The sequence below is a fragment of the Marmota monax genome, unplaced genomic scaffold (genome assembly GCF_021218885.2).
Source record: "Marmota monax isolate L192 unplaced genomic scaffold, Marmota_monax_Labrador192_F-V1.1 WCK01_AAM20220418_F8-fsc00572, whole genome shotgun sequence".
Lineage (NCBI taxonomy): Eukaryota > Metazoa > Chordata > Mammalia > Rodentia > Sciuridae > Marmota > Marmota monax.
This window is the reverse complement of record NW_026694402.1, coordinates 118,956-144,405: the sequence shown is the minus strand read 5'-3', so window position 1 is coordinate 144,405 and position 25,450 is coordinate 118,956. Positions and strand designations below refer to the sequence as shown.

At 34.4% G+C, this 25,450-nt stretch overlaps 1 pseudogene; it reads right to left on the bottom strand.

Annotated features, from left to right (window-relative positions):
- Positions 1-1,547: 1,547 nt before the first annotated feature.
- Positions 1,548-2,495, bottom strand: LOC124109520 (olfactory receptor 56B1-like; annotated as a pseudogene).
- Positions 2,496-25,450: the final 22,955 nt, after the last annotated feature.

The window sequence follows — 25,450 nt, the reverse complement described above, 5'->3', positions numbered from 1 at the left end:
GCTTCTAAAGTTGTATTCTTTCTTCATTTAAAATAAATAGCTTTTTATTTTCAAATTCTTATTTTCTAAAGAAAGTCCTTCAATTTGAATACACTTCAACTCTAGAAAATGTGGATCTGAACCTGGCAGTCTACAGGGAGACAGGGAAAACCAGTCCATGTGAGAATAGAACAATTCTCTCCCTACTCCATCTCTCTCACACAGAGACACATGTATGCACACAGAAACACACAGATACAAACATAGCTCCACACACTAGAGGAGAGACCATATAGCTTAAAGGGATTGGATGTAAGTTAGTTCTTATGAATTTCAAACTGCCAAATCAAAAAAATGAGTTGCACTTCTCCCTGGGTTGTGTGGTAAACCTCTATATCCTGTGTTAGGTTATACACTTTTGGCTGATGTGGGATCAAGTGAGATGCTGTTCCTTAAACAGAGAAGCTTCTTGATTTCCACACTCAGGACAGTGGTGTAGAATAAATGCTCTTCAATCTGCATCCACAATAAACAAACACTAGGGTGACTTTTGCTTGGTTTTCTTTCCTGTAACAACATCATGGCTTACTTTGAAAATCCATGGTTTACACTCCCTACCTCTTCTCACAATGTTCTCTTCATTTTCTTTATGCTTTGCAGCATTTTATAGGCCCTTGCATATATTCATGATAGTTTTAATTCTCTGGACTGTAGTGTGTACATTTTTGTACTGGGATATCATGGCATCTTTGGTTATAATGTACAAATAAAAACACAAGAGAAAATCTGTCATCTCTGTTTTATTTATTTCCCTTAGTTCCCCTATTTATCGTGGTAATGCTTATTTGGGAGAAACTGAAAATATCAAACACATGTTTTCTTAAATTATCTTAATGTCTTGAAATACATTGTCATTAAAGAAAATAGTTTCATGGATCCATAAAACATCATGTCTTTTGTCTTTATTGTATTACCTGAAAAAAAAATTCAGGTCTCACAAAGAAATAGATTCTGGCTAATAATGGAAACTCTTCACATTATTTTCATCACACCTGAGACCCAAGTAGAATGACTCTTTTTAATCTAACAGAAAGGAGAGTGACAGTACATAATATATGATAGATTTTCTAGCTACTGGTAGACCTGAACACCAAATTAGTATTCATATTTCAATGTATACCTTGTAAAATATCCCAGCTACTTCATGATAGACTCTGAGTCTATATCCAAAAGAAAGCAGACAAGATCAAAGTCCAAAACAAAGCAACACAAGTTAGATTGAAATATAAGATAAAATATGTTATACCTTATTTCTTCTCTGCAATGGTTTTAAGATTATAAAAAGAGATACAATAACATTCTGAGAGTATGACATGTAATTCATGCTCCTGTCACTTATTTCCTAGGTTGACTATGTGCACTTTTCTTTCTTTTCAGTTATTTATGTATAAACATGAACAAAATGTATCTCAAAGGCATGCACTCACTCCTCTGTCCTCTTTGAAATTCTACTATACAGTTAGAATAAGCTAAAGTTCTTGTTCATCAAGGAGAAGGTTTCTAGTGTCTTACTTCTTTCTTAAACCTAAGCAAAACACTTTTGTGAATACGACCCTAAGGTCTTTGTTTATTGCATAAACAATAGGGTTCAGGGAAGAAGGAATGGTGTTGTGTAGCACGTTGAGTAGAATTGGAACCAAAGCATTCTTAGTCTCTGCCAGGTGAGTTACTGAAACCACTACATGCAGAAGAAGAAGATGAGGATGAGATGGGAGCTGCAAGTGCTCAGAGCCTTGGAGACAGCTTCAGCAGAGTTCAGCCTAAAGACGGAGCGCAGAATCAGGGCATAGGACAATATAATAAGACTTGGATCACTCCCCATTACAAGCCATACCAGAGCAAATTGACAAATACTATTAGGCCTCCTATCATCACAAGCCAGGTTTGTGACCCCAAGATGAGAGCACAGGCAATGTTCAATTTCATTCCTGGAACAGTAATGACCCTGAGATGCAAGTACAGGCACTGGAATGACAAGTCATTTCTAAGCACCATGAACAGGGTAACTTTGAAGATAAAAGAATTGGTGACAATCAGTGGGTAGCAAAGAGGATGACAAATAGCTACATATCAATCAAAAGCCATGAAGAGGAAGACACCAGACTCCATGCCTAGAAAGTAATTAATGGCATAAATCTGAGCAAAGCACTCTGGGAGGCTAATGGCCTTGGCATCAAACCAGAAGATGGCCAGGATCTCTTTGGCACGATGGTGGTGGCCAGGCCCATGTCCACCACAGAGAGGATATCCAGGAAGAGGTACATAGGCTGCTTCAGAGAAGGGTCCTGGTAGATGGTGGTGAGGATTAGGATGTTTGCACCAATTGTGGAGAGATAGAGCAGTGCCAAAGGCAAGGAGAGCCAGTGCTGCCGGCTGTGAATGCCTGGGAATTCCATCAGAATGAACTCGGAGACCTGGAATTTGGAGCTATTGGAGCCCTTGAAAGATGCAGACATATTTTTCTATAAGAAAAGGAAAAAAAATTCAGCATTATTATCTCTGAATATTATCATTATTAAACATTATTTTTGAAATATCTCTGTATAGATTGGGGCTATAACAAAATGACTGTTCCAATCTATCTCTTAGAGTAATTTAAGGTGAATTATAAGAAAGTTCTAGGATTTTAGCAAGATAGGAATCTTAAAAGTCACAGTTTTGTGACTGGGTGTGCAACTTGGTGGCAGAGTTTTTGCCTAGCATGCATGAGCCTCTGGGTTCAATCCCCAACACTGCCAAGACAACAACAACAACAACAACAAAGACAATAATTATGTTAACTATATAGAGAATTTCAAATATCCTTTTGTATCATATTCAATTATCCCATGATGGAATATTTATGCAATGATTCTAGCATTTCTCAAACTTTTTTATTTTTTCCAAAACTTTTGCAATTAAGTGGATATTCTTGTTTTCTTCATATTTATCCCAAATTTTCTTGACTCAGGTGTTTAACAACTAATAATAACTAGACTTTTATAAATGAGTGATGAAATTTTTTGGCCATTTCATTACAAGTTGATTCCAGTGATGTTTTATTCTAGTTTACCAAAATTTTGTAATAATAAACTTCAGTGACTTGCAGAAATAAACTATGTCACAGATTGGGGTTAGAAATATTTCCTTTTATACTATTTTGTGTGCCCCTCTAAGGAGATCACAAAAGAATTGCTTGACAGGAAATTAAGTGATGGTAGATGAATATTTCAAATAAGAATCACATAATGGCATAGATCTTAGCACTTTTTGCCCCTAGTTGAGTCCTAAAGAACTTTGAAAAGTGGGACTAAGTGTAAGCAATATGATTTTTTTAAAAAATCATTGTGTTAAGAACATTAACTATGATTTCCACCATCTTAAAATTTTTAGTGCATGATACAGAATTGTTGATGATAGGTACAATGTTGAACAAAAGGTCTCTGAGATTTGTAACCACTGAGTAGGAATTTTATCCTACCTAGCAAGATGACTTATCTATCATATTGAGAAAACTGTCAGGGATGCTCAGAATTGTTAAAAATTAAATAACTAGACTTATTATCAAAATTAGACTTATTATCTTTCCTCAAAAATTCTTGCTTTTCATATTATCTTTATCTTGTAAGGTCACCCAACCAGTCAAGTCTGAAACAGGTTTTGAGATAATTCAGTCTTCTTTTTCTTTTCCAGAAATTAGATTAGAATTCCAAAAGAGAAAAGAAAAGAAGAAAAGAAAAATGTTAACTCTTTGATTATATGATTCATAGATTCATTTTTGACACAATTAACTTTACATGCAGAAGGGTCACCCACAAGAGAACATTACTCACAACTAGAAGAAATTCCTTTCAGATATTTCACCCAGCTTCCATATTTGGAAAAACAGTTATTCCTTAATGATGGGATAAGTCATCCTTTATTTTATATGAATGCAATTTGATAAGAAATGAAATAATTGAAACATATTCATAGCATGATTTAATGAGCAAGAGGCAAAAACAGGTTGGATATAAAGCTAAATATTACTTTGATCTTTCAGGTGAAAGTTCCAAAAGAGCACTGGCATGGAATCATTTATGCATTTGTGCAAGACCTGGTCCTTTTGTGAAAGCTTCATTTATTACCTTGCAGCCTAATATTGCATCACCTATTATATTTAATGTATTCTCGTTTTCTTTCTTTTTAAGGAACATCTTATTTTTTACTTCTTCAATTACATATTGACAAGTTATAGTTGTGTATGTTTATGGGGGCACAAATTGTGTTCCAATATTTAATACAATACAAAATTCCTAAATGAAGTAATTTGCCCATCACCTCTAATATTTAATATTTTCATTACGTTAAAAATTTATTCTCAGTGATATTGAAATGTATTCATTCATTAGCTATATTCACCACCCTGAGAGATTAACCTAAAAATCTGACTTATTCCTTCCCTCTTAATGAAGTTTTGTCCCCTTTGACCATCAGCTGCTCATTTCCCTACCTTGCAGACTATGGCAACCACCTTTCTATTCTCTGCTTCTAGGAGTTTAATTGTTTTAGATTCCACATGTGAGAGCATGCAGTATTTGTCTTTCTATGTTTGGCTTATTCCACTTGGCCTAATGATCTCTAATTCCATTAATGTTTCAAAAGGCAGAATTTTCAGATTAAGGTTGAATTCTATTTGTATAGATAAATCAGTTCTTCATTCTTTCATCTCTTGATGGTCATTTAGGTTGATTCCATAACTTGGCAATTATGAATAATGTGGAAATGAACATGAGCATTCAGATATCTCTCTGACATATTGATTTAATATCTTTTGTGTACATACACAGAAGCACTACTGTTAGATCGTAAAATAATTCTACGGTTGGTTTTCCCCATTTTCTTCTAAATGTTCCTCCCTGGTTGATATTTCTCTGATTCAATCTTTGTGTGATCAATTCAGTGACTCTGAACTTACAAAAAAATAACTGTTCACCATTTTTAAATAATTGGATTCTGACATTACATAAAATGTGATTCTATTATAAAAAATATAAATGTACTATTAATACTGAAGACAATACGGCAGTTCTTTTACAGACAAGTAACTTCTCTTATACTTTATGATCCTCATAGATTCTCAATCTACCCTTAACCACTTTTGCAGAGGCTTTAGAAGACTCTCTATCTTGCAAAGTGCAAGGTCAATTCTTTTGCAGGATGTTACCAAAACAGCGTTCTCTTTCAAATGAGGAATTAAGTGATATGAGGTTTAGTCAATGTGCTCTTGATATGGATTAGAACTTACTGTGGTTATGAGTAGAGACACAGTCTGATGCTCTGATGCCTTCACAATGGAAGTAGTTTCTTACTGGACAAACAGCACATTTTGATAATAGCTTTATATTGTGAGATCGAGATGTATTCTCAAAAGAGATATGATGCACACATTATGTCCAGAATTTATGGCAAGAAGTAAACAGTTGAGTGATTTTAGGGTAATAGGCCTCCTTTGGAAGTATGAGGAGAGAAAGACCCACAGAGAAACGGAATTCATAAGATGTTAAATCCCAAAGGTGCAAAGGAGTTTAGCTCAGAGATATGTTTTTATTAAAATGACCTGAGAACCTACATAAATAGAATACACTCATGAAACCAAGGTATTCCTATTATAGGTGAGAAATTTTGAATTGTTGCTATGGATAAAAATTCAGAGTATTTAAAATCCTGTGGTTAGAGTGACTGTTTAAATCTTTCTAGAGAAGAAAGTGGAAGGAGAGCTTCTACTGTAGAAGAACATGGTAGAGTTTTTTAAAGTAATTGATAAAGTCATTGTTGCTGATCTCCTGGAAATTATGATCTAGTAGGGGAGAAAGGGAGTATTATTCTTTATCAAAAGAGTATTTTATTCTCTACTAATATAAACACAAGCAGACAGAATTTTAGACTGAGATAAGTGCTTTAAACCAAAGTGCCTCTAGTGTGAAAGCATATAATGAAGGAAATTAATCTTACTGTCAGGATTTCCTGAAGTATTAGCATCTTATCGGAGGCCAAAGGCTTGAGTAGGATTTAGGTATCATTTTGTTTGACGGGGGAGAACTGAAAGTATTCTGAGAACTTAAAAATGCTAACATGAGAGGTGGCATGGCACAGTTGATGCAATAAAAGAAAACAAGGGTGGCTGAAACCCCCAAGATATGGGGGGTGGAAATGGGCTATTGTGGTGAGATGATGTTCTTGAGATAACAGGAACCTGAGAACTTTAAACAAATGTATGTGAAATAATATGGTGCCACTGGAAGATTTCACATGTAATTTAGGCATAGCAACAATGTGGGAAACCTACTTAATGTGACAAAACTAAGGATAAGCTGGATAGGCAGCTGCAAGAGTAATTAATCAAGGGAGAGAGGGCTACATGTGGATTAAAGCAAAAGGACAGTAAAAGATGAAAACTAAAGGTGGATGTATTTAGAACACATTTATGGGTGAAATTGATAATATTTATGACATAAAAATAATCCTAAGGTCCTGGAATATTCAGTGGCATGGAATGAGATGTTATTCATATACTTAGAGAAGGATCAGGTATAGAAGAGAGTAAGTACAGATTAGGTTATGTTGACCATGAGGTATGTGACTTGAACAAGTGAACAATGGGGACAAACGGAATGGTAGCTCTAGAGAGCCAGGAGCAAACTGACAATAAATGAAGTGATCGGTATCTGATTTTGAAATCATTGGAGATAATATTATTGGCATAGATTTCCCAGAAAGTGAGGATGGTGAGAAGAAGGGGAAAGAGCATCTAGTGCCTGTGATGTCCTACATTTAAAATCTACCTAGATGTTGAGATAAAAGGAAACCCAGATGTAACTGATTCAGAAAGGAAACACAGCAAGGAAAGAGATTCATAATGTTTCTCTGCTCACAAATAAAATAAGATGGGAGGAATTTTTTATAGATTACGTTTCTTGGAGGTTATAGTTAATTTTTTGGAAAGAATAATTGACTTTTGTAGTATATAAGTCAAAGTCATAGTAGGATGAGTTAAAGAATAAGTCAATAGTTATAAAATAGAAAAATTAGTGCATGTGAAAATTTTGGGGAAATTTACCCAAGCAAAAGAATATGAAACCCAAGTTGGAAAAATTCTTAGGGTTTAAAGCTGTTTGAAGTGAAAAGTAGAATAGTTCCCACAGGCTGGGGGTAAGAGTGGTGTGACAAATACACAGGTGTTGACAAAAGTGTTTGGTTGGCCAGGGGAAATATGTTTTGTTAAAAATAAAAGTGTAAATTTAAAGAATAGAATTAAATTTCAAGAGCATGACTTCTTTTACAATTGAAGAAAATTTTGCACACACAGAAGCTGATATTAACTACTAGAGAGAAAAAAACAGCAACCAGTGTGGAGAGAACTTGATCAATGAAAGCACATGTTTTCTTTAGTTAAGGAGGGGTGATGAGAATGGCCTTCCACATTTCACTGCCTAGGTCTATGGTAAGAAGAATGGAACCAGTCATCCAATGTAAGACAAGAGGGAGAAGATATTTGCAAATATAGATGGTTTGATATATTTTGTCATATTTGGTTAGGAGAAAATAAGAGTTACTATTTGTTTAATGTTTTAGGGAATTTTTAGACAAAGAACAGGAGGATAATTCGACATTGGTAAGAAAGTTATTTTAATCATGAAGAAGATAAAAGGCTTACAACTCTTAAGATGTAGACTACAGTTTGGGAGGTTCAAATGTGTTTGCCTCTATCACATTGAATCATAATTTGATATTGTGTGCAAATGTGCACACACATACTCATTATACACACACGCTCTTCTTTGCTCTTTTCCAGTAAATTTCTTTGACATGCTTCAAGAATCCCATTTTATTTTTAAATTGACACAACAATCTCACATATGTATGTGGTACAGTTCAATAAATTTATACAATGTGCAATGATAAATCAAAACCTCATTTTAAAATTTATTTCCTGAAGTGGAAGAGATAAAGACAATTATCTGATCCTCAGCAACTTAGACCAAATAAATTTCAGAAGATGAAAGAATTTAATAATAATTCCTGGATATCTTTTTATGTAATTTTTATTTATATATGACAGCAGAATAATTACAATACTTATTACATATATAGAGCACTATTTTTATTATCTCTGGTTGTATACATAGTATATTAACACATAGTATATTCATAGTATATTCGTGTCTTCATACTTGTACTTTGGATAATAATGATCATCACATTCCACCATCATTAATTACCCCATGCCCCCTCCATTCTCCTCCAACCCCTCTGTCCTATCTACAGTCTGTCTATTCCTCCCATGTTCCCTCTCCCATTCCCACTATGAATCGCCTCCTTATATCAAAGAAAACATTCAGCATTTGGTCTTTTGGGATTGGCTAACTTCACTTAGCATTATTTTCTCTAACTCCATCCATTTACCTGAAAATGCCATGATTTTATTCTCTTTTATTGCTGAGCAATATTCCATTGTGTATATATGCCACATTTTTTATTCATTCTTCTATTGAAGGGCATCTAGGTTGGTTGCACAGTTTAGCTATTGTGAATTGTGCTGCTATAAACATTGATGTGGCTGTGTCCCTGTTGTATGCTGTTTTTTAGTCCATTGTGTATAGACTGAGGAGAGGGATAGCTGGGTCAAATGGTGGTTCCATTCCAAATTTTCCAAGAAATCTCCATACTTCTCTCCATATTAGCTTCTTCAATTTGCAGTCACACCGGCAATGTATGAGTATACCTTTTTCCCCATGTCATCACCAACAATTATTTTTGTTTGTCTTCATAATAGATACTATTGTGACTGGAGGGAGGTGAAATCTTAGAGTGGTTTTGATTTGCATTTCTCTAATTGCTAGTGATGATGAACATTTTTTCAAGTATTTGTTGGTTGATTGTATATCATCATCTGAGAAGTGTCTGTTCAGGTCCTTGCCCCATTTATTGATTGGATTATTTGTTTATTTGGTGTTAAGCTATTTAAATTCTTTTTATACCCTCGTGATGAGTGCTCTATCTGATGTGTGAGGTGTAAAGATTTATTCCCAAGATGTAGGCACTCTATTCACCTCACAGATAGTTTCTTTTGCTGTGAAGAACTTTTTAGTTTGAGTCCATCCAATTTATTGATACTTTATTTTAATTCTTGTGCCACAGGAGTCTTGTTAAGGAAGTTATGGCCTAATCCAACAAGATGGAGATTAGGGCCTACTTTTTCCTATATTAAACACAAGGTCTCTTGTTGTATTTCTAAGTCCTTGATCCATGTTGAGTTGAGTTTTGTGCATGGTGAGAGATAGGGGTTTAATTTCATTTTGCTACATATGGATTTCCAGTTTTCCCAGCATCATTTGTTGAAGAGGCTATTTTTTCTCCAATGAATGTTCTTGGCAACTTTGTCTAATATAAGATAATTGTAGTTTTGTGGATTAGTCTCTGTGTCCTCTATTTTGTACCATTGGTCTACCAGTCTGTTTTGGAGCCAATACCAAGCTGTTTTTGTTACTATTGCTCTGTAGTATAGCTTAAGGTCTAGTATAGTGATGCAACCTGCTTCACTCTTCCTGCTAAGGATTGCTTTGGCTACTCTTGGTCTCTTATTTTTCCAGATGAATTTCATGATTGCTTTTTCTATTTCTATGAGGAATGTCATTGGAATTTTGATTGGAATTGCATTAAATTGGTATAGTGCTTTTGGAAATATGGTCATTTTGATAATATTAATTCTGCTTATTCAAGAGCAAGATAGATCTTTCCATCTTTTATAGTCTTCTTGATTTCTTTCTTTAGGGTTCTGTAATTTCATTATATAGATATTTCACCTCTTTCATTAAGTTCATTCTCAAGTATTTTTTTTCTTTTTGAGGCTATTGAAAATGGAAAAGTTTTCCTCATTTCCTTTTCTAAGGATTTTCCACTGATATACAGAAATGCCTTTGATTTATGGGTATTGATTTTATATCCTGATATTTTACTGAATTCATTTACTAGTTCTAAGATTTTTCTGTGAACTTTTAGGGTCTTCCAGGTATAGAATCATATCATAAGCAAATAGTGCCAATTTGAGTTCTTCTTTCCCTATGTGTATCCCTTTAATTTCTTTCATCTGTCTAGTTGCTCTGGCCAGTGTTTCAAGAACTATCTTAAATAGAAGTTGTGTAAGAGGACATCCCTGTCTTGTTCCAGTTTTTAGAGGGAATGTATTCAATTTTTATCCATTTAGAATGATGTTGGCCTGGGGCTTAGCATAGATAGTCTTTATGATGTTGAGATATGTTCCTGTTATCCCAAGTTTTTCTAGTGTTTTGAAAATGAATGGGTGATGCATTTTGTCAAATGCTTTTTCTGTGTCTATTGAGAAAATCCTATGATTCTTATCTTTAAGTCTATTGATGTGATAAATTACATTTATTGATTTTTGTATGTTGAACCAAACTAACATCCCTGGGATGAATCCCACTTGATCATGGTGCACAATTTTTGATATGTCTTTGTACTTGATTTGCCATAATTTTATTGAGAATTTTTGCATCTATGTTCATTAGAGATATTGGTCTGAAGTCTTCTTTTTCTGATGTGTCTTTGCCTGGTTTTGGAATCAGAGTGATATTGGCCTCATAGCATGAATTTGAAATTGCTGCCTCTTTTTCTATTTCCTGAAATAAATTGGAGACTATTGGTATTAGTTCTTCTTTAAAGGGCTTGTAGAATTTGGCTGTGTATCTGTCCTGTCCTGGGCTTTTCTTGGTTGGTAGACTTTTGATGGCCTCTGCTATTTCATCACTTGAAATTAATCTGTTATATTGTGTATATCATCTTGACTCAATTTGGGCAAATGATATGACTCTAAAAATTTGTTGATGCCTTCAGTATTTTATATTATATTGGAGTACAGGTTTTCAAAATAAATTCTAATTATCTTCTGTATTTCTGTAGTGTCTATTGTGATATTTCCTTTTTCATCACACAATGTGTGTTAGTAATTTGAGTTTTCTCTCTCCTCTTCATCAGCATGGCTAAGGGTTTGTCAACTTTATTTATTTTTTAAAGAACTAACTTTTTGTTCTGTCAATTTTTTTCAATTGTTTCTTTTGTTTCAATTTCATTGATTTCAGCTCTGATTTTAATTATTTCCTGTCTTCTGCTGCTTTTGGTGCTGATTTGTTCTTCTTTTTCTAGGGCTTTGAGATGTAGTGTTAAGTTATTTATTTTTTGACTTTTTTATCTTTTAAGGAATGATCTCCATACAATAAACTTTCCGCTTAGAACTGCTTTCATAGTGTCCCAGAGATTTCAATATGTTGTATCTATGTTCTCATTCACCTTTGAAAACTTTTAATCTCCTCCTTGATTTCTTCTGCAACCCATTGTTCATTCAGTAGCATATTAGTTAGTCTCCAGGTGTTGGAGTGGATTTTTTTTATTGGTTGTTCAAAACATTACAAAGCTCTTGACATATCATATTTCATACATTTGATTCAAGTGGGTTATGAACTCCCATTTTTACCCCGTATACAGATTGCAGAATCACATCGGTTACACATCCACGTTTTTACATATTGCCATACTAGTGACTGTTGTATTCTGCTATCTTTCCTATCCTCTACTATCCCCCCTCCCCTCCCCTCCCATCTTCTATCTCTACCCCATCTACTGTAATTCATTTATCTCCCTTGATTTTTTTTACCCTTTCCCCTCACATCCTCTTATATGTAATTTTGTATAACAATAGGGTCACCTTCCATTTCCATGCAATTTCCCTTCTCTCTCCCTTTCCCTCCCACCTCTCGTCCCTGTTTAATGTTAATCTTTTTCTCATGCTCTTCCTCCCTGCTCTGTTTTTAGTTGCTCTCCTTATATCAAAGAAGACATTTGGCATTTGATTTTTAGGGATTGGCTAGCTTTGTTTAGCATAATCTGCTCTAGTGCCATCCATTTCCCTGTAAATTCCATGATTTTGTCATTTTTAGTTTGAGTAAGTCCCATTTGTTGATTCTTGTTTTTAACTCTTGTGCTATGGGTGTCCTATTAAGGAATTTGGAGCCCGACCCCATGATATGCAGATCGGAGCCAACTTTTTCTTCTATCAGACACAAAGTCTCTGGTTTGATATCAAGCTCCTTGATCCATTTTGAGTTAACTTTTGTGCATGGTGAGAGAAAGGGATTCAGATTCATTTTGTTGCGTATTGATTTCCAGTTTTCCCAGCACCGTTTGTTGAAGATGCTATCCTTCCTCCATTGCATGCTTTTAGCCCCTTTATCAAATATAAGATAGTTGTAATTTTGTGGATTGGTTTTTGTGTCCTCTATTCTATACCATTGGTCCACTCGCCTGTTTTGGTACCAGTACCATGCTGTTTTTGTTACTATTGCTCTGTAGTACAGTTTGAAATCTGGTATCGCTATACCTCCTGATTCACACTTCCTGCTTAGAATTGCTTTTGCTATTCTGGGTCTTTTATTTTTCCATATGCATTTCATGATTGCTTTCTCTATTTCTACAAGAAATGCCATTGGGATTTTGATTGGCATTGCATTGAACCTATAGAGAACTTTTGATATCGCCATTTTGATAATGTTAGTTCTGTCTATCCATGAACAGGGTATATTTTTCCATCTTCTAAGATCTTCTTCTATTTCTCTCTTTAGGGTTCTGTAGTTTTCATTGTATAAATCTTTCACCTCTTTTGTTAGGTTGATTCCCAAGTATTTTACTTTTTTTTTTTTTGAGGAAATTGTGAATGGGGTGGTTTTCCTCATTTCCAGTTCAGATGATTTGTCTCTGATATACAGGAATGCCTTTGATTTATGCGTGTTGATTTTATATCCTGCCACTTTGCTGAATTCATTTATTAGCTGTAGTAGTTTCTTTGTAGACCCTTTTGTTTCTTCTAGGTATAGGATCATATCATCCACAAATAGTGATTATTTAAGTTCTTCTTTTCCTATTTTTATGCCTTTAATTTCTTTTGTCTGTCTAATTGCTCTGGCCAGTATTTCGAGAACTATATTGAATAGAACTGGTGAGAGAGGGCATCCCTGTCTTGTTCCAGATTTTAGAGGGAATGCCTTCAGTTTTTTGGAGTGGATTTTATTTCTTATTTGATCATTGATTTCTAATTTCATTCCATTATGACCTGATAGCATGCAGAGTAGTATCTCTCCTTTGTTATATTTGCCAAAAGTTACTTTATGGCATAGTATATGGTCTATTTTCGATAAGGATCCATGTGCTCCTGAGAAGAAAGTATATTCTTTTGTTGAAGGTTGGAATATTCTACATATGTCAGTTAAGTCTAAGATATTGATTGTATTATTGAGTTCTATAATTTCTCTGTTCAGCTTTTTTGGGAAGATCTACCTAGTTATAAAAGAAGTTTGTTAAAGTTGCCCAAAATTATTGTGTTGTGGTCTAGGAAATTGATTTCTATATCACCCCCCCAAAAGGATTGCTGAGGCTTAGGACAGTATAAAAGATAAACATTACAAAGATTTAAAGATAATAACATTCTCTTCTCTAAAATACTGAAGTATGTTCAATACCTCTGTGACTTTCTCCACATTTGTGGAAGGATTTTGCATTTTCATAACTCTCTTCAGTGAACATACGTGTATTTAAAGTCTGACTTGCCAAGTTTATGGTATATTTTTTTATGTGTGTTTCTAAGTAATACTCAGCTGCCACAAATTATTATTCTATATTTTCTTCAAAGTTTGTAGTTTTATTCTTTATTTATATACTAATGATTGTTAAAGAGACATAAAAATGGAAGCCCTGGTGTGCATATACCCCCACACTAACTTCCCCAAACCACATAAACAAAATATAAGTCATCTAGATATGCCTAAATGCTGTCTCTAATCTTAGACACAAAATGGAAGCTTTAAAGTCTTGCTCAGCACATACAGTGAAATTAAACCAGTCAGCTAATAACCAGTTAAAGCAGCTGATTGTCTTACCAAGCAAAATGAAATAAAAAGTGAAACATAACAGCACATCACTAAAAAAGTTCAAGTAATTCCACTTTCATTCTTTTTGAACTGTATTGTGGTTTTTGTTTGGGGTTTTTTTATTTGCATTTTTTTTCTGCCGAAGATTGCAGAACTGAAGCTTGGTTCTTGTATCCCCAAAAAAAAAAAAAAAAAAAAAAAAAAAAAAATTAAAGCCAGACATGAAAAGTAAAGCAAGAGAATGTTATTTTGAGTGGAAATATAGTGAAAGGAAAGTAAGTTTCAAGCAACAAATAATCTTAGGAGAGAGCGTGAGTCATCTTTGAGCAGAGAAGATAAAATACACACATGATACTTCCAGTGTTATTGCTTTTGATTTTTTGACTTTATAATTGAGTCCACCTTCCTCAGTCTTCACCAATCAGATGTTCAACTCCTCCTTCACATAAGATAGGAAAGTTTTTTACCTGAGTAGATTTTCTCTGAACCTGTCATAGTGATCATCTTATTCAGGGAGACTTTATCTGCAAGTCAATTCTGTTCATATGGGTGCTGGGGTCAATGATCAGGCAAACAGCATCTTAGTGTGCCTGCACTATTAATGACATTTTCCTTCAGAAATATATTGAGAATTTTTTGCCATAAATATTAACTTTACAATGACACCAGTAGACCCTGCAAGAAGTTAGACCCATTCATCTTTCCTACTTGATGTATATCAATGGAGACCCTTCATTTCCATATGTTTATTCTCACAATTAGTACACCTGTTGTTCTACAGGTTACTTGATTGTTCATTACAGGCAATTCAAATAAACTCTATGACCCTGCTATGTTATTGGTTCACCTTTCACTGCCCATTTGTAACTACTACCTAACATTTCTCCCCCTCAGTAATTGGAGATCCTAATTCATATAGGGAAAAAAGAGCAAACAAATTAAATCATTAACTGTTTCCTGCTGATGAGGGATGTAGGTTTATAAGGTGGGATGTCCAGTTCTTGTTATGTGTAAGTGAAATGCTTTTATTATGAGAAGGCCTACCCAAAGGGTCATAAAGAATCTATGATTCAGGAGAAACAGATTGAAAGCTATCTGGACAATGGATGTCCTATGAGCAAAAATATTTTAAGAGTAATGCAATAATAGATGCAGCAGCATCTAAATTCACCAATTAGTATTATAATGATTATAGATACCAGCATTTTTTTTCCACCAGGAAGAAGCAGAAAGCCATGAACTGAAAAGCTGTCCCCATAACAAAGCTAGTGAAAATTAGCATTGATTTGAGAGTGCAAATCTTTGAAGACTTGAATCACATTATCAGGAATGTAAATATGATGTTTAGTCTGTGATGACACAAGTAAAATTCTGTGCTGATATGAGAACATCTGAAGCCATTTGCTTTGGTAAAATAGTTTTTCTTCTGAATGCTACCTCTGTGTTAAGGACTGAAATTGGTTTCACAGTGTCATTGAGAGCTCTTTGAGTGTAATTGGTCAGAACTTTTACATGCCTAATTAAAAACCTCTTGACCAATTTGTGGAATAAACAGTGAAGCTAAATGATCATACCAATGAAAAACAGACATCCCCATCTATGCTTGAAATTCTGGAGGTATGCAAGTTTTGCTATATTTTGTGTCCATCTTATTTGCATTCATGGAAACCATATAATACATCTTCCCAACCAGCCTGATAGAAGACAGGGCCATAATTTAGTCCCACAGAACCACTGTGTCCCATTAGGTGTGGGCCATCTAATTCCAGGCTAAAAGAACCAATTAGTCCCAAGCCAATCATTAGTCTGTAAAATCACACTTATGTTGACATTAAGATTCTGGAGAGAAAAAAATATTTTGTAGTCCACACTTATTCTTTATCTGAATTAGTCCATTTATCATGTATGCTTACATTGCTCCCAATAGATTGGAGCTGTATGATTTATATGTCCTGTGGTGGATGGAAGACATATGTATTTATCCCAAATTGGATAGTAAATAATTTTATGTCTTTGACATTCTGTCATTAACTATGGAAAATGAGGAGTAGATGAACTCAACTATAACCTAATTTCTATGAAAACTTGAAAGATAATTTACCTTTTTCCAATAACCAAGGTGTAATAAAGTCACAATCATAGGCCATAAGGTAACATCATCTGTGGGAAGCCACTCCTGGGCCATTTAGCATCTTCACTCAGCCTTGACCCAAGGAGATTTTTGGTTTGGCATTACAAGCTATCTTGTGGCTCTTCCCACTTAATCGATTGAGCAATGCATGTGATCTCTTGTCTTTGCTCAACTAGGAAAACTGATCTCATTGTTCTGGAATTGGAAACTGGACATCCCAACACTTATTTAATTGGTTAAGGACATTCTGTAGAAAGTCTTTGATGTTTCCTACATATAAATAAATCAAACCCGGGCTCTCACTCTCTTTCCAGTGTGGAAGCTCAACTCCTAGGGTTGAAGAGCTGTCCTGCCCTTGCTTCCAAATGCCATGTGGTTTTTCCTTCACCTTCTTTTTCTTAGCTTTATTTAGCAGCCAGCCCACTTCACACAGAGGGAACCCAAATTCCACCAACCACACAGGATGGGGTGAGAATCTTCAAGGGTGGTGATTTGTAATGAGTACATATTCTCCTTTGTTCTAGTGTTAAGCATTGTAATTTTATTCTATTCAGTCATTCCCTTGCAGGGAAATACCCAAAAAGATAGCATCAATCAATTGTTCTTATTGTTCAACTGTTTCTGCCAGTTTTAAAAAGAACGAACTAGGTGCCTTGAGTAGAGAATTTAGAAAAATTCCTATCTTTGTTAAGATATCATGACCCAATAATGGAGTTGGACATTCATCCATCACCCCCAAAAGGAATGAGTGAACATTATATCTTTCTAACTACACATAAGTGAAGAGAAAATTACCTTAGTTTGGGTATTCTGCTCACTCCCATAATGAACAGGAATTAGCAGAAAACGGTCCAGGAAATGATGGCAAAACACTATAGTTGGCACCCATAAGGAATTTAATAGCTCTATTCCCTACTTCCAGAATTACCCTCTATTCAGCCCCACCAATGGTGACTGTTTGGGGTTCCAGCTGATTCTGAAGTCCTCCTAATTCTTGAGCCACCATTTATAGAACATCTGATCTAAGGCCCCCATGGCCTTTGGGGCAGTGATTTCTCCAATGGCCACTCTGCCACATTAAATAAAAAAGAATATTTGTGGTCCTTCCCTTATTTGAGCAATCATTCTTCCAATGCCCTGGTTGTTTGCACAATAAAAAATGTCTTCAGAGGATCCAGGATTCTGAGGAGAAAAGGAGTAAACCCTGAGAGACACAGCCAATAATTGCACCTGTGTCTTATCCTTCTTTATCTCCTTTCACTGATACCTGAAATTTTCTCCAGGTCTCAGTTATAAAAACCTGGAAGACTACCTGGAGTAGATCATTTCAAGAAGTCCCAGTACCTGTTGCCAATTTTTAAATATCATCTAATAGTTGATTTCCCATTTATAAAACAAATTAAATCAGAATTGAGCCCCTAGGGGCTCCCTCAGTAATACTTATGAATAAGAATAATGAATGTATGAAGGCATCCCTCCCATTTATTCCATTTTAAACCCAGAATCAGGAGGTATCCCTACGTGATTCCTGAGAACTCATTCTATCATAATAATCCAAGTTCCACAACTCAAGACTTATTTGTTGAAAGCTTTATTATTCAAGTTTATTATTTACACTAAGAAATTTCTTCAATATCTTTATAACAGAAAATTGATATAACCTGAGAACGGGACCCTCAATTATTTTGTACAGAATTTTAGGAGTAGCATAAACCTGATGTTGAAATGTGAAGGGGAGTAGAGGATTTGAGGTCACTATGTTGGAAACATAGCAAGTCTGAAAATAACAATGGAATAAATGCCATAAGAAAGAACAAGTGGTGCCATTTAGCTTTTTCTTTAAATGAGAGACATGAGGGAACATAGTGGCCATGCAGGGTTGCTATACAATTACAACAAAAACTAAACTTTTGGGGAAGGGAAGAATACAAAACTAAGAAAAGATTTATCCGCTTGCTTTGAGATATCTTAAACTATCTAGTGCCCAATGAGTTGATTCATAAGTAGAAAATGTTAGTGATTTGATTACCCTCCCAATTCTTGATTCTCTAAAAGGATATGTTCTAATGCCCTTCCTGATGTGAGTCAGGTATATGCCATAAGACAACAGGCACAATGATAGAGACATTGTCATTGCCACTGCAGTGACCTTAGTAACCTTGCTGAAAAAGATGCCACAAACACACAAACACATGCACACCCACAAGAAGAGAGCATAAGTGTGCCAGCCAGAAAATCCATGGTGCTTATGTAGTTATTGACTGCAGGAAAAGTGGAACAAGTGCAACAAGCTGACACATATGGGTAAGAGATGGAGAAAATTTGTACAAAGGAAATATTACATAGAGAAGTCCAAAGCAGAAGATATTGGAAGCTAAATTAGATAACATCTCCACTAAAGCTGGGAGATCAAGTAAGTGAAGTTCAAAAGCCTGTGCTGTAGATGGCGGTATTGATCCAAGCTATGGCACCACATTTGCTGTTACAGGAGAGTGGGGAATTGAAGTTCCAAACCTCAGTTCTTGTGTTCTAACAAAATGACAATAAGAATTAATGTTAAGAATAATAAATAATAATAAAGTCAGAAATGAAAATCCAAAAAGAAAATTTGGTTATGAGTAAAAGTGTAGTGAAAAGAAAATACAGCTCAAGATAAGAGCACTCCCAAGAGAAAGTGGGTTGTCTCTGAGCAAAGATTGATAAAGTCAACTATGCTACTTTCAAATTTATTGCTGTCTGATATTTACCTTGAGAACTGAGTCCACCTTGTGCAGTTTTGGCTAATCAGACTGTTTAACTCCTTCATGTTGGGTAGAGATGTTTTTGACCCTCCTTGGACATCTCCAGAACTGTCATAGTGATTATCTTATTCAGGAAGGCTTCATCTACAAGTCAATTCTGTGTTAATGTGGGTGCTTGAATAAAAAACTTATCTTAGTACACTTGTGCTACTAAAGAATATTTCCTTCTAGTATATACTGAGAAACAATAGCTATAAATCCTTACTTTGTAAGGATACCAGTATACCTTGTCAGGAGTTTATTCCATTTATCTTTCCTTCTTGATGTGTTTCTTCATTGATTCCCTTTGTTTTACATGTTTATTTTCAAGGTTAGCACACCTGTTCTTGCTCAACAAAGTCCTTGATTGCTCATTAAGAGTAATAAATAAACCCTGTGATCCTGCTATACTATTAGTTCACATTCCATTGCTCATTACCACTGCCTAAAGAACTTAATGTGAGTTTCTTATCTTTCAGGTTGAAGTGTTCTGAGTTGTAATCTGTGGGTTTTTTTATGACAATAAACTTTTCTATACTTGTTTTCATATTTTTATAACTTGGTTTCATTTTATTCTTTGACAAATGCATAATAAGTTAATTTTTATATGGTGTAAGTTAGTGAAGTTCATTTATTTCCATATGAATCTCAGTTTATCAGTGACGGCTATTGAAAATATTTCTTTTGTTCCTTGAATCCCCTTCACCTAAATATAGTAAACAATTGACTATATTTATGTGGGCCTATTTAGGGACATCTGTGTAGTTACATTTATCTATTTGTCTTTTTTATACCAATATATCACTTTTGATTATTGTAACTTCATCAAGGTCTTTATTTATGTTAGTCTAAATCCTCCAATTTTATTCAACTTTTTAAGTTCATTTGTGCTATTTTTGGTACTTTGTATCTCTGTGTGAATTATGCAATCAACTTGTAACATTCTAAGGCTGCTTCCTAGAATTATGATTTGAATTGCATTGAATCTACAGATAAACCTTTGATGATCAGATAGATGTCTGAAGAATGTTGAAAGTTTAAATCCATAAAGATGAAATTTCTCACTACTAAAGTTGCCATAATTTATCTTAGCAGTGTTTTAAAATTTCACAATATAGGGCTGGGGATGTGGCTCAAGTGGTATTGCGCTGGCCTGGCATGCGTGCGGCCGGGGTTTGATCCTCAGCACCACATACAAACAAAGATGTTGTGTCTGCCGAAAACTAAAAAATGAATATTAAAATTCTCTCTCTCTAAAAAAGAAAAGCTTTAAAAAACTTTCACAATATAAATTTTATTAATTTATTACAAAGTATCTTATGATGCTATTAAGAACATTTAATGTATCCAAACATTTGCTCATTGACTAGAAATGCAATTGGTTTTTAACTGTAGATCTTCTATACTGTTAACTTAAGATTATTTATTGATTCTAACAGTTTCTGAGTATTTTCTACATATGCAACAATGTCATATGCAAAAAAAGATATTTTAGATTAATGCCTTTAATTTATCTTTTACACTGTGTAGACTCTTCAGTACAACATCGAACAGAAAGTGCTACAAAGGGCTTCTTTACCTGCTTGTTACTATAGAAGAAAAGCATTGGTTATATTACCAAGAAGTGAATATTAGATGTGGGGTTTTTAATTGCCATTTATCAGGTTGTGGAAAAATGATTCTGTTGCCACTTCTAGGAGGTTTTTGCTTGTCTGCTTGTTTTCTTGCTTTAGTTAGCAGTGGTGTTTTAATTTTTATTAACTTATCTTTCTGTCTTTTTTGAAATGATCATATTAAGCTCTTATTATTTCATTAATGTGGTTAATTGGTTTACTTTCTAATTGTAATCAGCTTTATGTTCTTGGAACAAAAATGAAAAGGTCATTTTATGAATTGCTATATGTGACTTATAAAATATTTTATTGAGAATAATTTCTTCCATATTTATGAAACATTAATGATTTAGTTCATTTTAGTTCAGTGTAATTGGTCTCATGAAATGTGATGAAAAATATCTTCTATTTTCTGAGAGTTTGGTGAGATTTGTAGTAATAATTTCTTAACTTGAAAGAGAGACCAATGAAATCATTAAAAATCTTTTTGATTATGCCTTCCATTTCTATTTCATTTAAATATCTATTTATTTTCTCTTTTACTTTTTTTGCATTAGTTATTATAGTTTGTTTGTCGATGAATTTCTCTACTAAATCTAATTTGAACTATTTGTTGACAAATCTTAAGATATTCCATGTTAAATATTTCGATATGTGTAAAATTCATAGTGATGTCTCCTCTTTCATCTCAGAATCTAGCATTTGGGAGATTTTCTTTCAGTATTTTTTTTCCTATTTTTAAAATAATTTTCCACCACTGATCTGTATTTTTGTCTACCACCCCAAGTTTGCTGAAATATTTTTAGAGATGGCATTTAATCTACAAATATATTTGTGAGAAAATGGCATATTAAAAATTTTGGTTCCTATGAAGAGGAAGCCTACAGAATGGGAGAAAATCTTTGCCACCTGCACCTCAGATACAGCATTAATCTCCAGGGTATACAAAGAACTCAAAAAACTTAACACCAAATAACCCAATTAATAAACAGGCAAAGGAACTGAACAGACATTTTACAGAAGAAATATGTTTGGTCAACAAATATATATAAAAAATGTTCAATATCACTAACAGAGCAATGGAAATCAAAATTACACAGATTTTATCTCACTCCAGTCAGAATGGCAATTATCAAGACTACAATAACAATAAATATTGTTGAGGATGCGGGGGTAAAGGTACACTCATGCATTGCTTGTGGGACTGCAAATTGGTGCAAACACTATGGAAAGCGGTATGTAGATTCCTCAGAAAACTTGAAATGGAACCATCATTTGATCTGGTTATCCCCCTCCTAGGTTTATACCAATAGGACTTAAAATCAGCACACTACAGTGATGTAGCCACATCAATGTTTATAGCAGCTCAATTCACTATAGCTAAACTGTGGAACAAACCTATGTGTCCTTCAACAGATAAATGGATAAAGAAACTATGCTACATATACACAGTGAAATATTATTCAGCCATAAATAATAATGAAATTATGAATTTGCAGGTAAATGAATGAAACTGGAGAATATCATGCTAAGAAAAATAAACTAATCCCTAAAACAAAGGTCAAATGTTCACTCTGATATGCAGATGCTGACTCACAACAGGCAATGGGGAGAGAGTGGAGGTTCACAAGATTGGACAGGGGATGTAGGGGGATAGGAGGGTAAATGGGATGGGAAAGACGTAGAATAAATTGGACATGACTTTTCTATATTCATATATAAATACAAAACCAGTGTAATTTCATATCATATAAAACCACAAAAATGGGAAGTTCTACTCCATGTATGTATGATATGTCAAATACATTCTATTGTTATGTATAATAACTAAAAAGAACAGATAAAAAATTTTAAATGGAAATTAGATTCCTAGCACTGAAAAAGAAAAAAAAAAACTAATTTGGTTATATCATAACAACCATAGGACTTCTACATTTTAACTATAACCCCCCACCACACACATTTTGAATTCTTAATGTGACAGTGTACATCCTTTTATATTGTACATTTCTTAATGGAGGATTGTATATATTATTATTATTATTATTATTATTAATGATTTTGTATTTTGTTCTTCATGTTAAATATATAATTGATTTTTAAAAATATTTGTTCCTTCAATGCACAAACATGTCATATCGCTGTATTAGTTATGTTCTATTCTATTACCTTGGGTCTCTATTATAATGTTGAATAATGGGGCATCAGTTGACTGCTTTTTTTTAACCATTATTCTCAAGGATAAATATTTTATTTTTTTATTTTTAATTAAAAAATTAGCTATAGATTTTTTAAATGCATAGCCTTTATCAGGTTAATAATGCTCCCTTCTGATTCAATAATCAGTAATTATCATCCTGTACTCTAAATAACATACTATAATATTACCTTTCAGCTATTGTTTATATGAAGAAATATTTATTTTATCTTCCTTTTTGAATGATGTTTTATTTGGATATTTAATGCCAACTGACAGAATTTTTCCTCAACATTTCGAAAATTGAGTTTAGTTTTCTTGCTCCATACTTTCTGTTGAAAATTGTTGACCACCACTTAAAACATGTTCCACTAGCGGTAATATTCATAGATTGTGACCCTGCAAGCCCACTCCTATGTATATTCTAAATAAAATGTCTTCAGCTTCACTATAGAATGTGTGTGTGCCTGCACAGGTGCATCTGTGGGCAAGATGTTCATCATCTTATCATTAATGGTGATAGACTGACAAAATATATTTTTTTTTATTATCTGTGAGTGGTTAAGAAATTATTACTGTTGACATATTATGAAAATCTCTGAAATAACCAAATGCAAGAAGTAAAGTATAGATAATAACAGATAATAAACTACAGATAATAATGCATTAAGAAAACAATTTAGTTGAAAGTGAGCCACATATCATTGTACAAACAATGGATATTAGCCATAAAACAAGTATTTAGAAAGTCCATATTCATGCATCTTAAAACATGAATATGGACTGGTGGAGTTTTCTGATAGTATCAGAAGAGGAACATGGCCTTGTGTTGTGGCACTTGCCTGTAACCCCAGGGAGTCTACAGGCTGAGGCAGAAAAATTGTGAATTCAAAGTCAGACTCAGCAATTTTAGAAGGCCCTAAGCAACTCAGCAAGGACCTGTCTCTAAGTAAAATATTAAAAAGGGCTGGAAATGTGGATCAGTGGTTAAGCACTCCTGAGTTCAATCCCTAATACCAAAACAAACAAACAAACAAAACAAAAAAGAAAAGAAACATGGATTCTTGCAATTTGGACAAAAAATAATTAGCTCTTTAATTCTCTATGGTATGTTGACATTGTTATGGGATGACTATTACTTTTGGTCTCTCACCTACATGATAATTTATTAGGACCTTGAATAGTATACAGAAAATATTCAAGTAATTCACTTAATTTCATTTTTAACTCAAAGGTAAAAAAGTAACCATCACTTCTCATGCCCATAAGACTTAACCTATCAAAATATATGTATTAAAATGATTCATAAATTTGTAATAATTTTACTTATTCCTTCAGAATGTGCATTTTTTAAAGCCTTCTTAAAGAAAGTTGACAAACTGTTAGTTCAGAAGGAAAAAAAAAATATGCACATGGCTCAGGCTGGGAGTGACCTAATCAGACACCAGTCACCATGTTTTCTCATAAGAGGTTCAGTGACCTCCACCTCATTATAGGAATGATTTTGGAGTACAATTTCTGGTTCCATCTTTAAGAAGTTTTTGGGAAAACTGAAGATTTGGGGAGTAATGAGAAAATACTGTGCATGTTTTCCAGAGTTAAATCACAGTTATTAAACCAGAAACTCCATTTGCTATTTGAAAATAGCAGTTTGGATCATCTGGCCCAAGATCATTAATTTCATAAGATTCAATTTTGCGGATGATTGCTCCAGAATCCAATTTGTTATTTTCATTTTTCTTTCCTTCCTTCCATCCTTCCTTTCTTCTCTTTCTTCCCTCCTACTATGATGGGCAAAAGGTGAGACTTATGCAGTCCAGGGGGAGAAATAAAGAATGTCCACTTGCTTCTGCCCCTTTCAATGCTTTATTTACTCAAATTACTCAGTACAATTTTACTCTATAGGCTCTTAATCAATAAAATTACAATCCTTAATGCTAGGCTCTGCAATAGACATAATCCATTCATAGCAAACAATTCTAGATTAATTAATTCATAGCAAACAATTCTAGATTAATTAATTCTAAGTATTGCAAACACACTTAATCATGACAGACAAATAACAGACATTCCCCCTGCATGCTGAGTTGTGTCAGATCAAAAGTCTCAAGCCTTAAGTTTTAAGTGCAGCAGATGCACTCACTCAGACCATGGTGATCAGGTCAAGAACCAAGGCAGGCTTCTCCTGGGGTGGAGCTGAGGACTGGTTGAGGAGTGGGTCATAGGGAGAAGTTGTGGCTTTCACCAGGGTTAAGATGTGGTTGTAGAGTTTGAGAGCAGTGAGGACCATGCAGAGGATCAGGCAAATGATGACAGGTGATGGAATGTCAGTCCAGGTCCTCATCAGGCTCTCCAGCTTGTGTGCATCAGTATTAGCTGGCTGAATTATCTGTTCATTTGCTCTATGATTTATATTAAATTTGGGAGCTTTTGACTCCCCTTCAATCCTTATCAGCTACCATTGGATTTCTCATTAACATCATTTACCCTGGAGTTAAAACATGTGGTCTAGTGGTTCCCACCCTGATCTTTTCACCTTTCCCTCTTATCAGACACCTTTCCCTCTTATCCAGTGAGGACAGCCGGCCAGAGGATTCACTCAGAGTTTGTCAGGGTGGGGAGAAGTGACTCATTTGTGCCTGAGGGCCATACTGGAGGGCTCCCTTAGGCATGCCTGGTGAGACTGCAGGTTTCAAATGGAACCAGAATACACTGAGGGCTTTAGAGATTGTAAT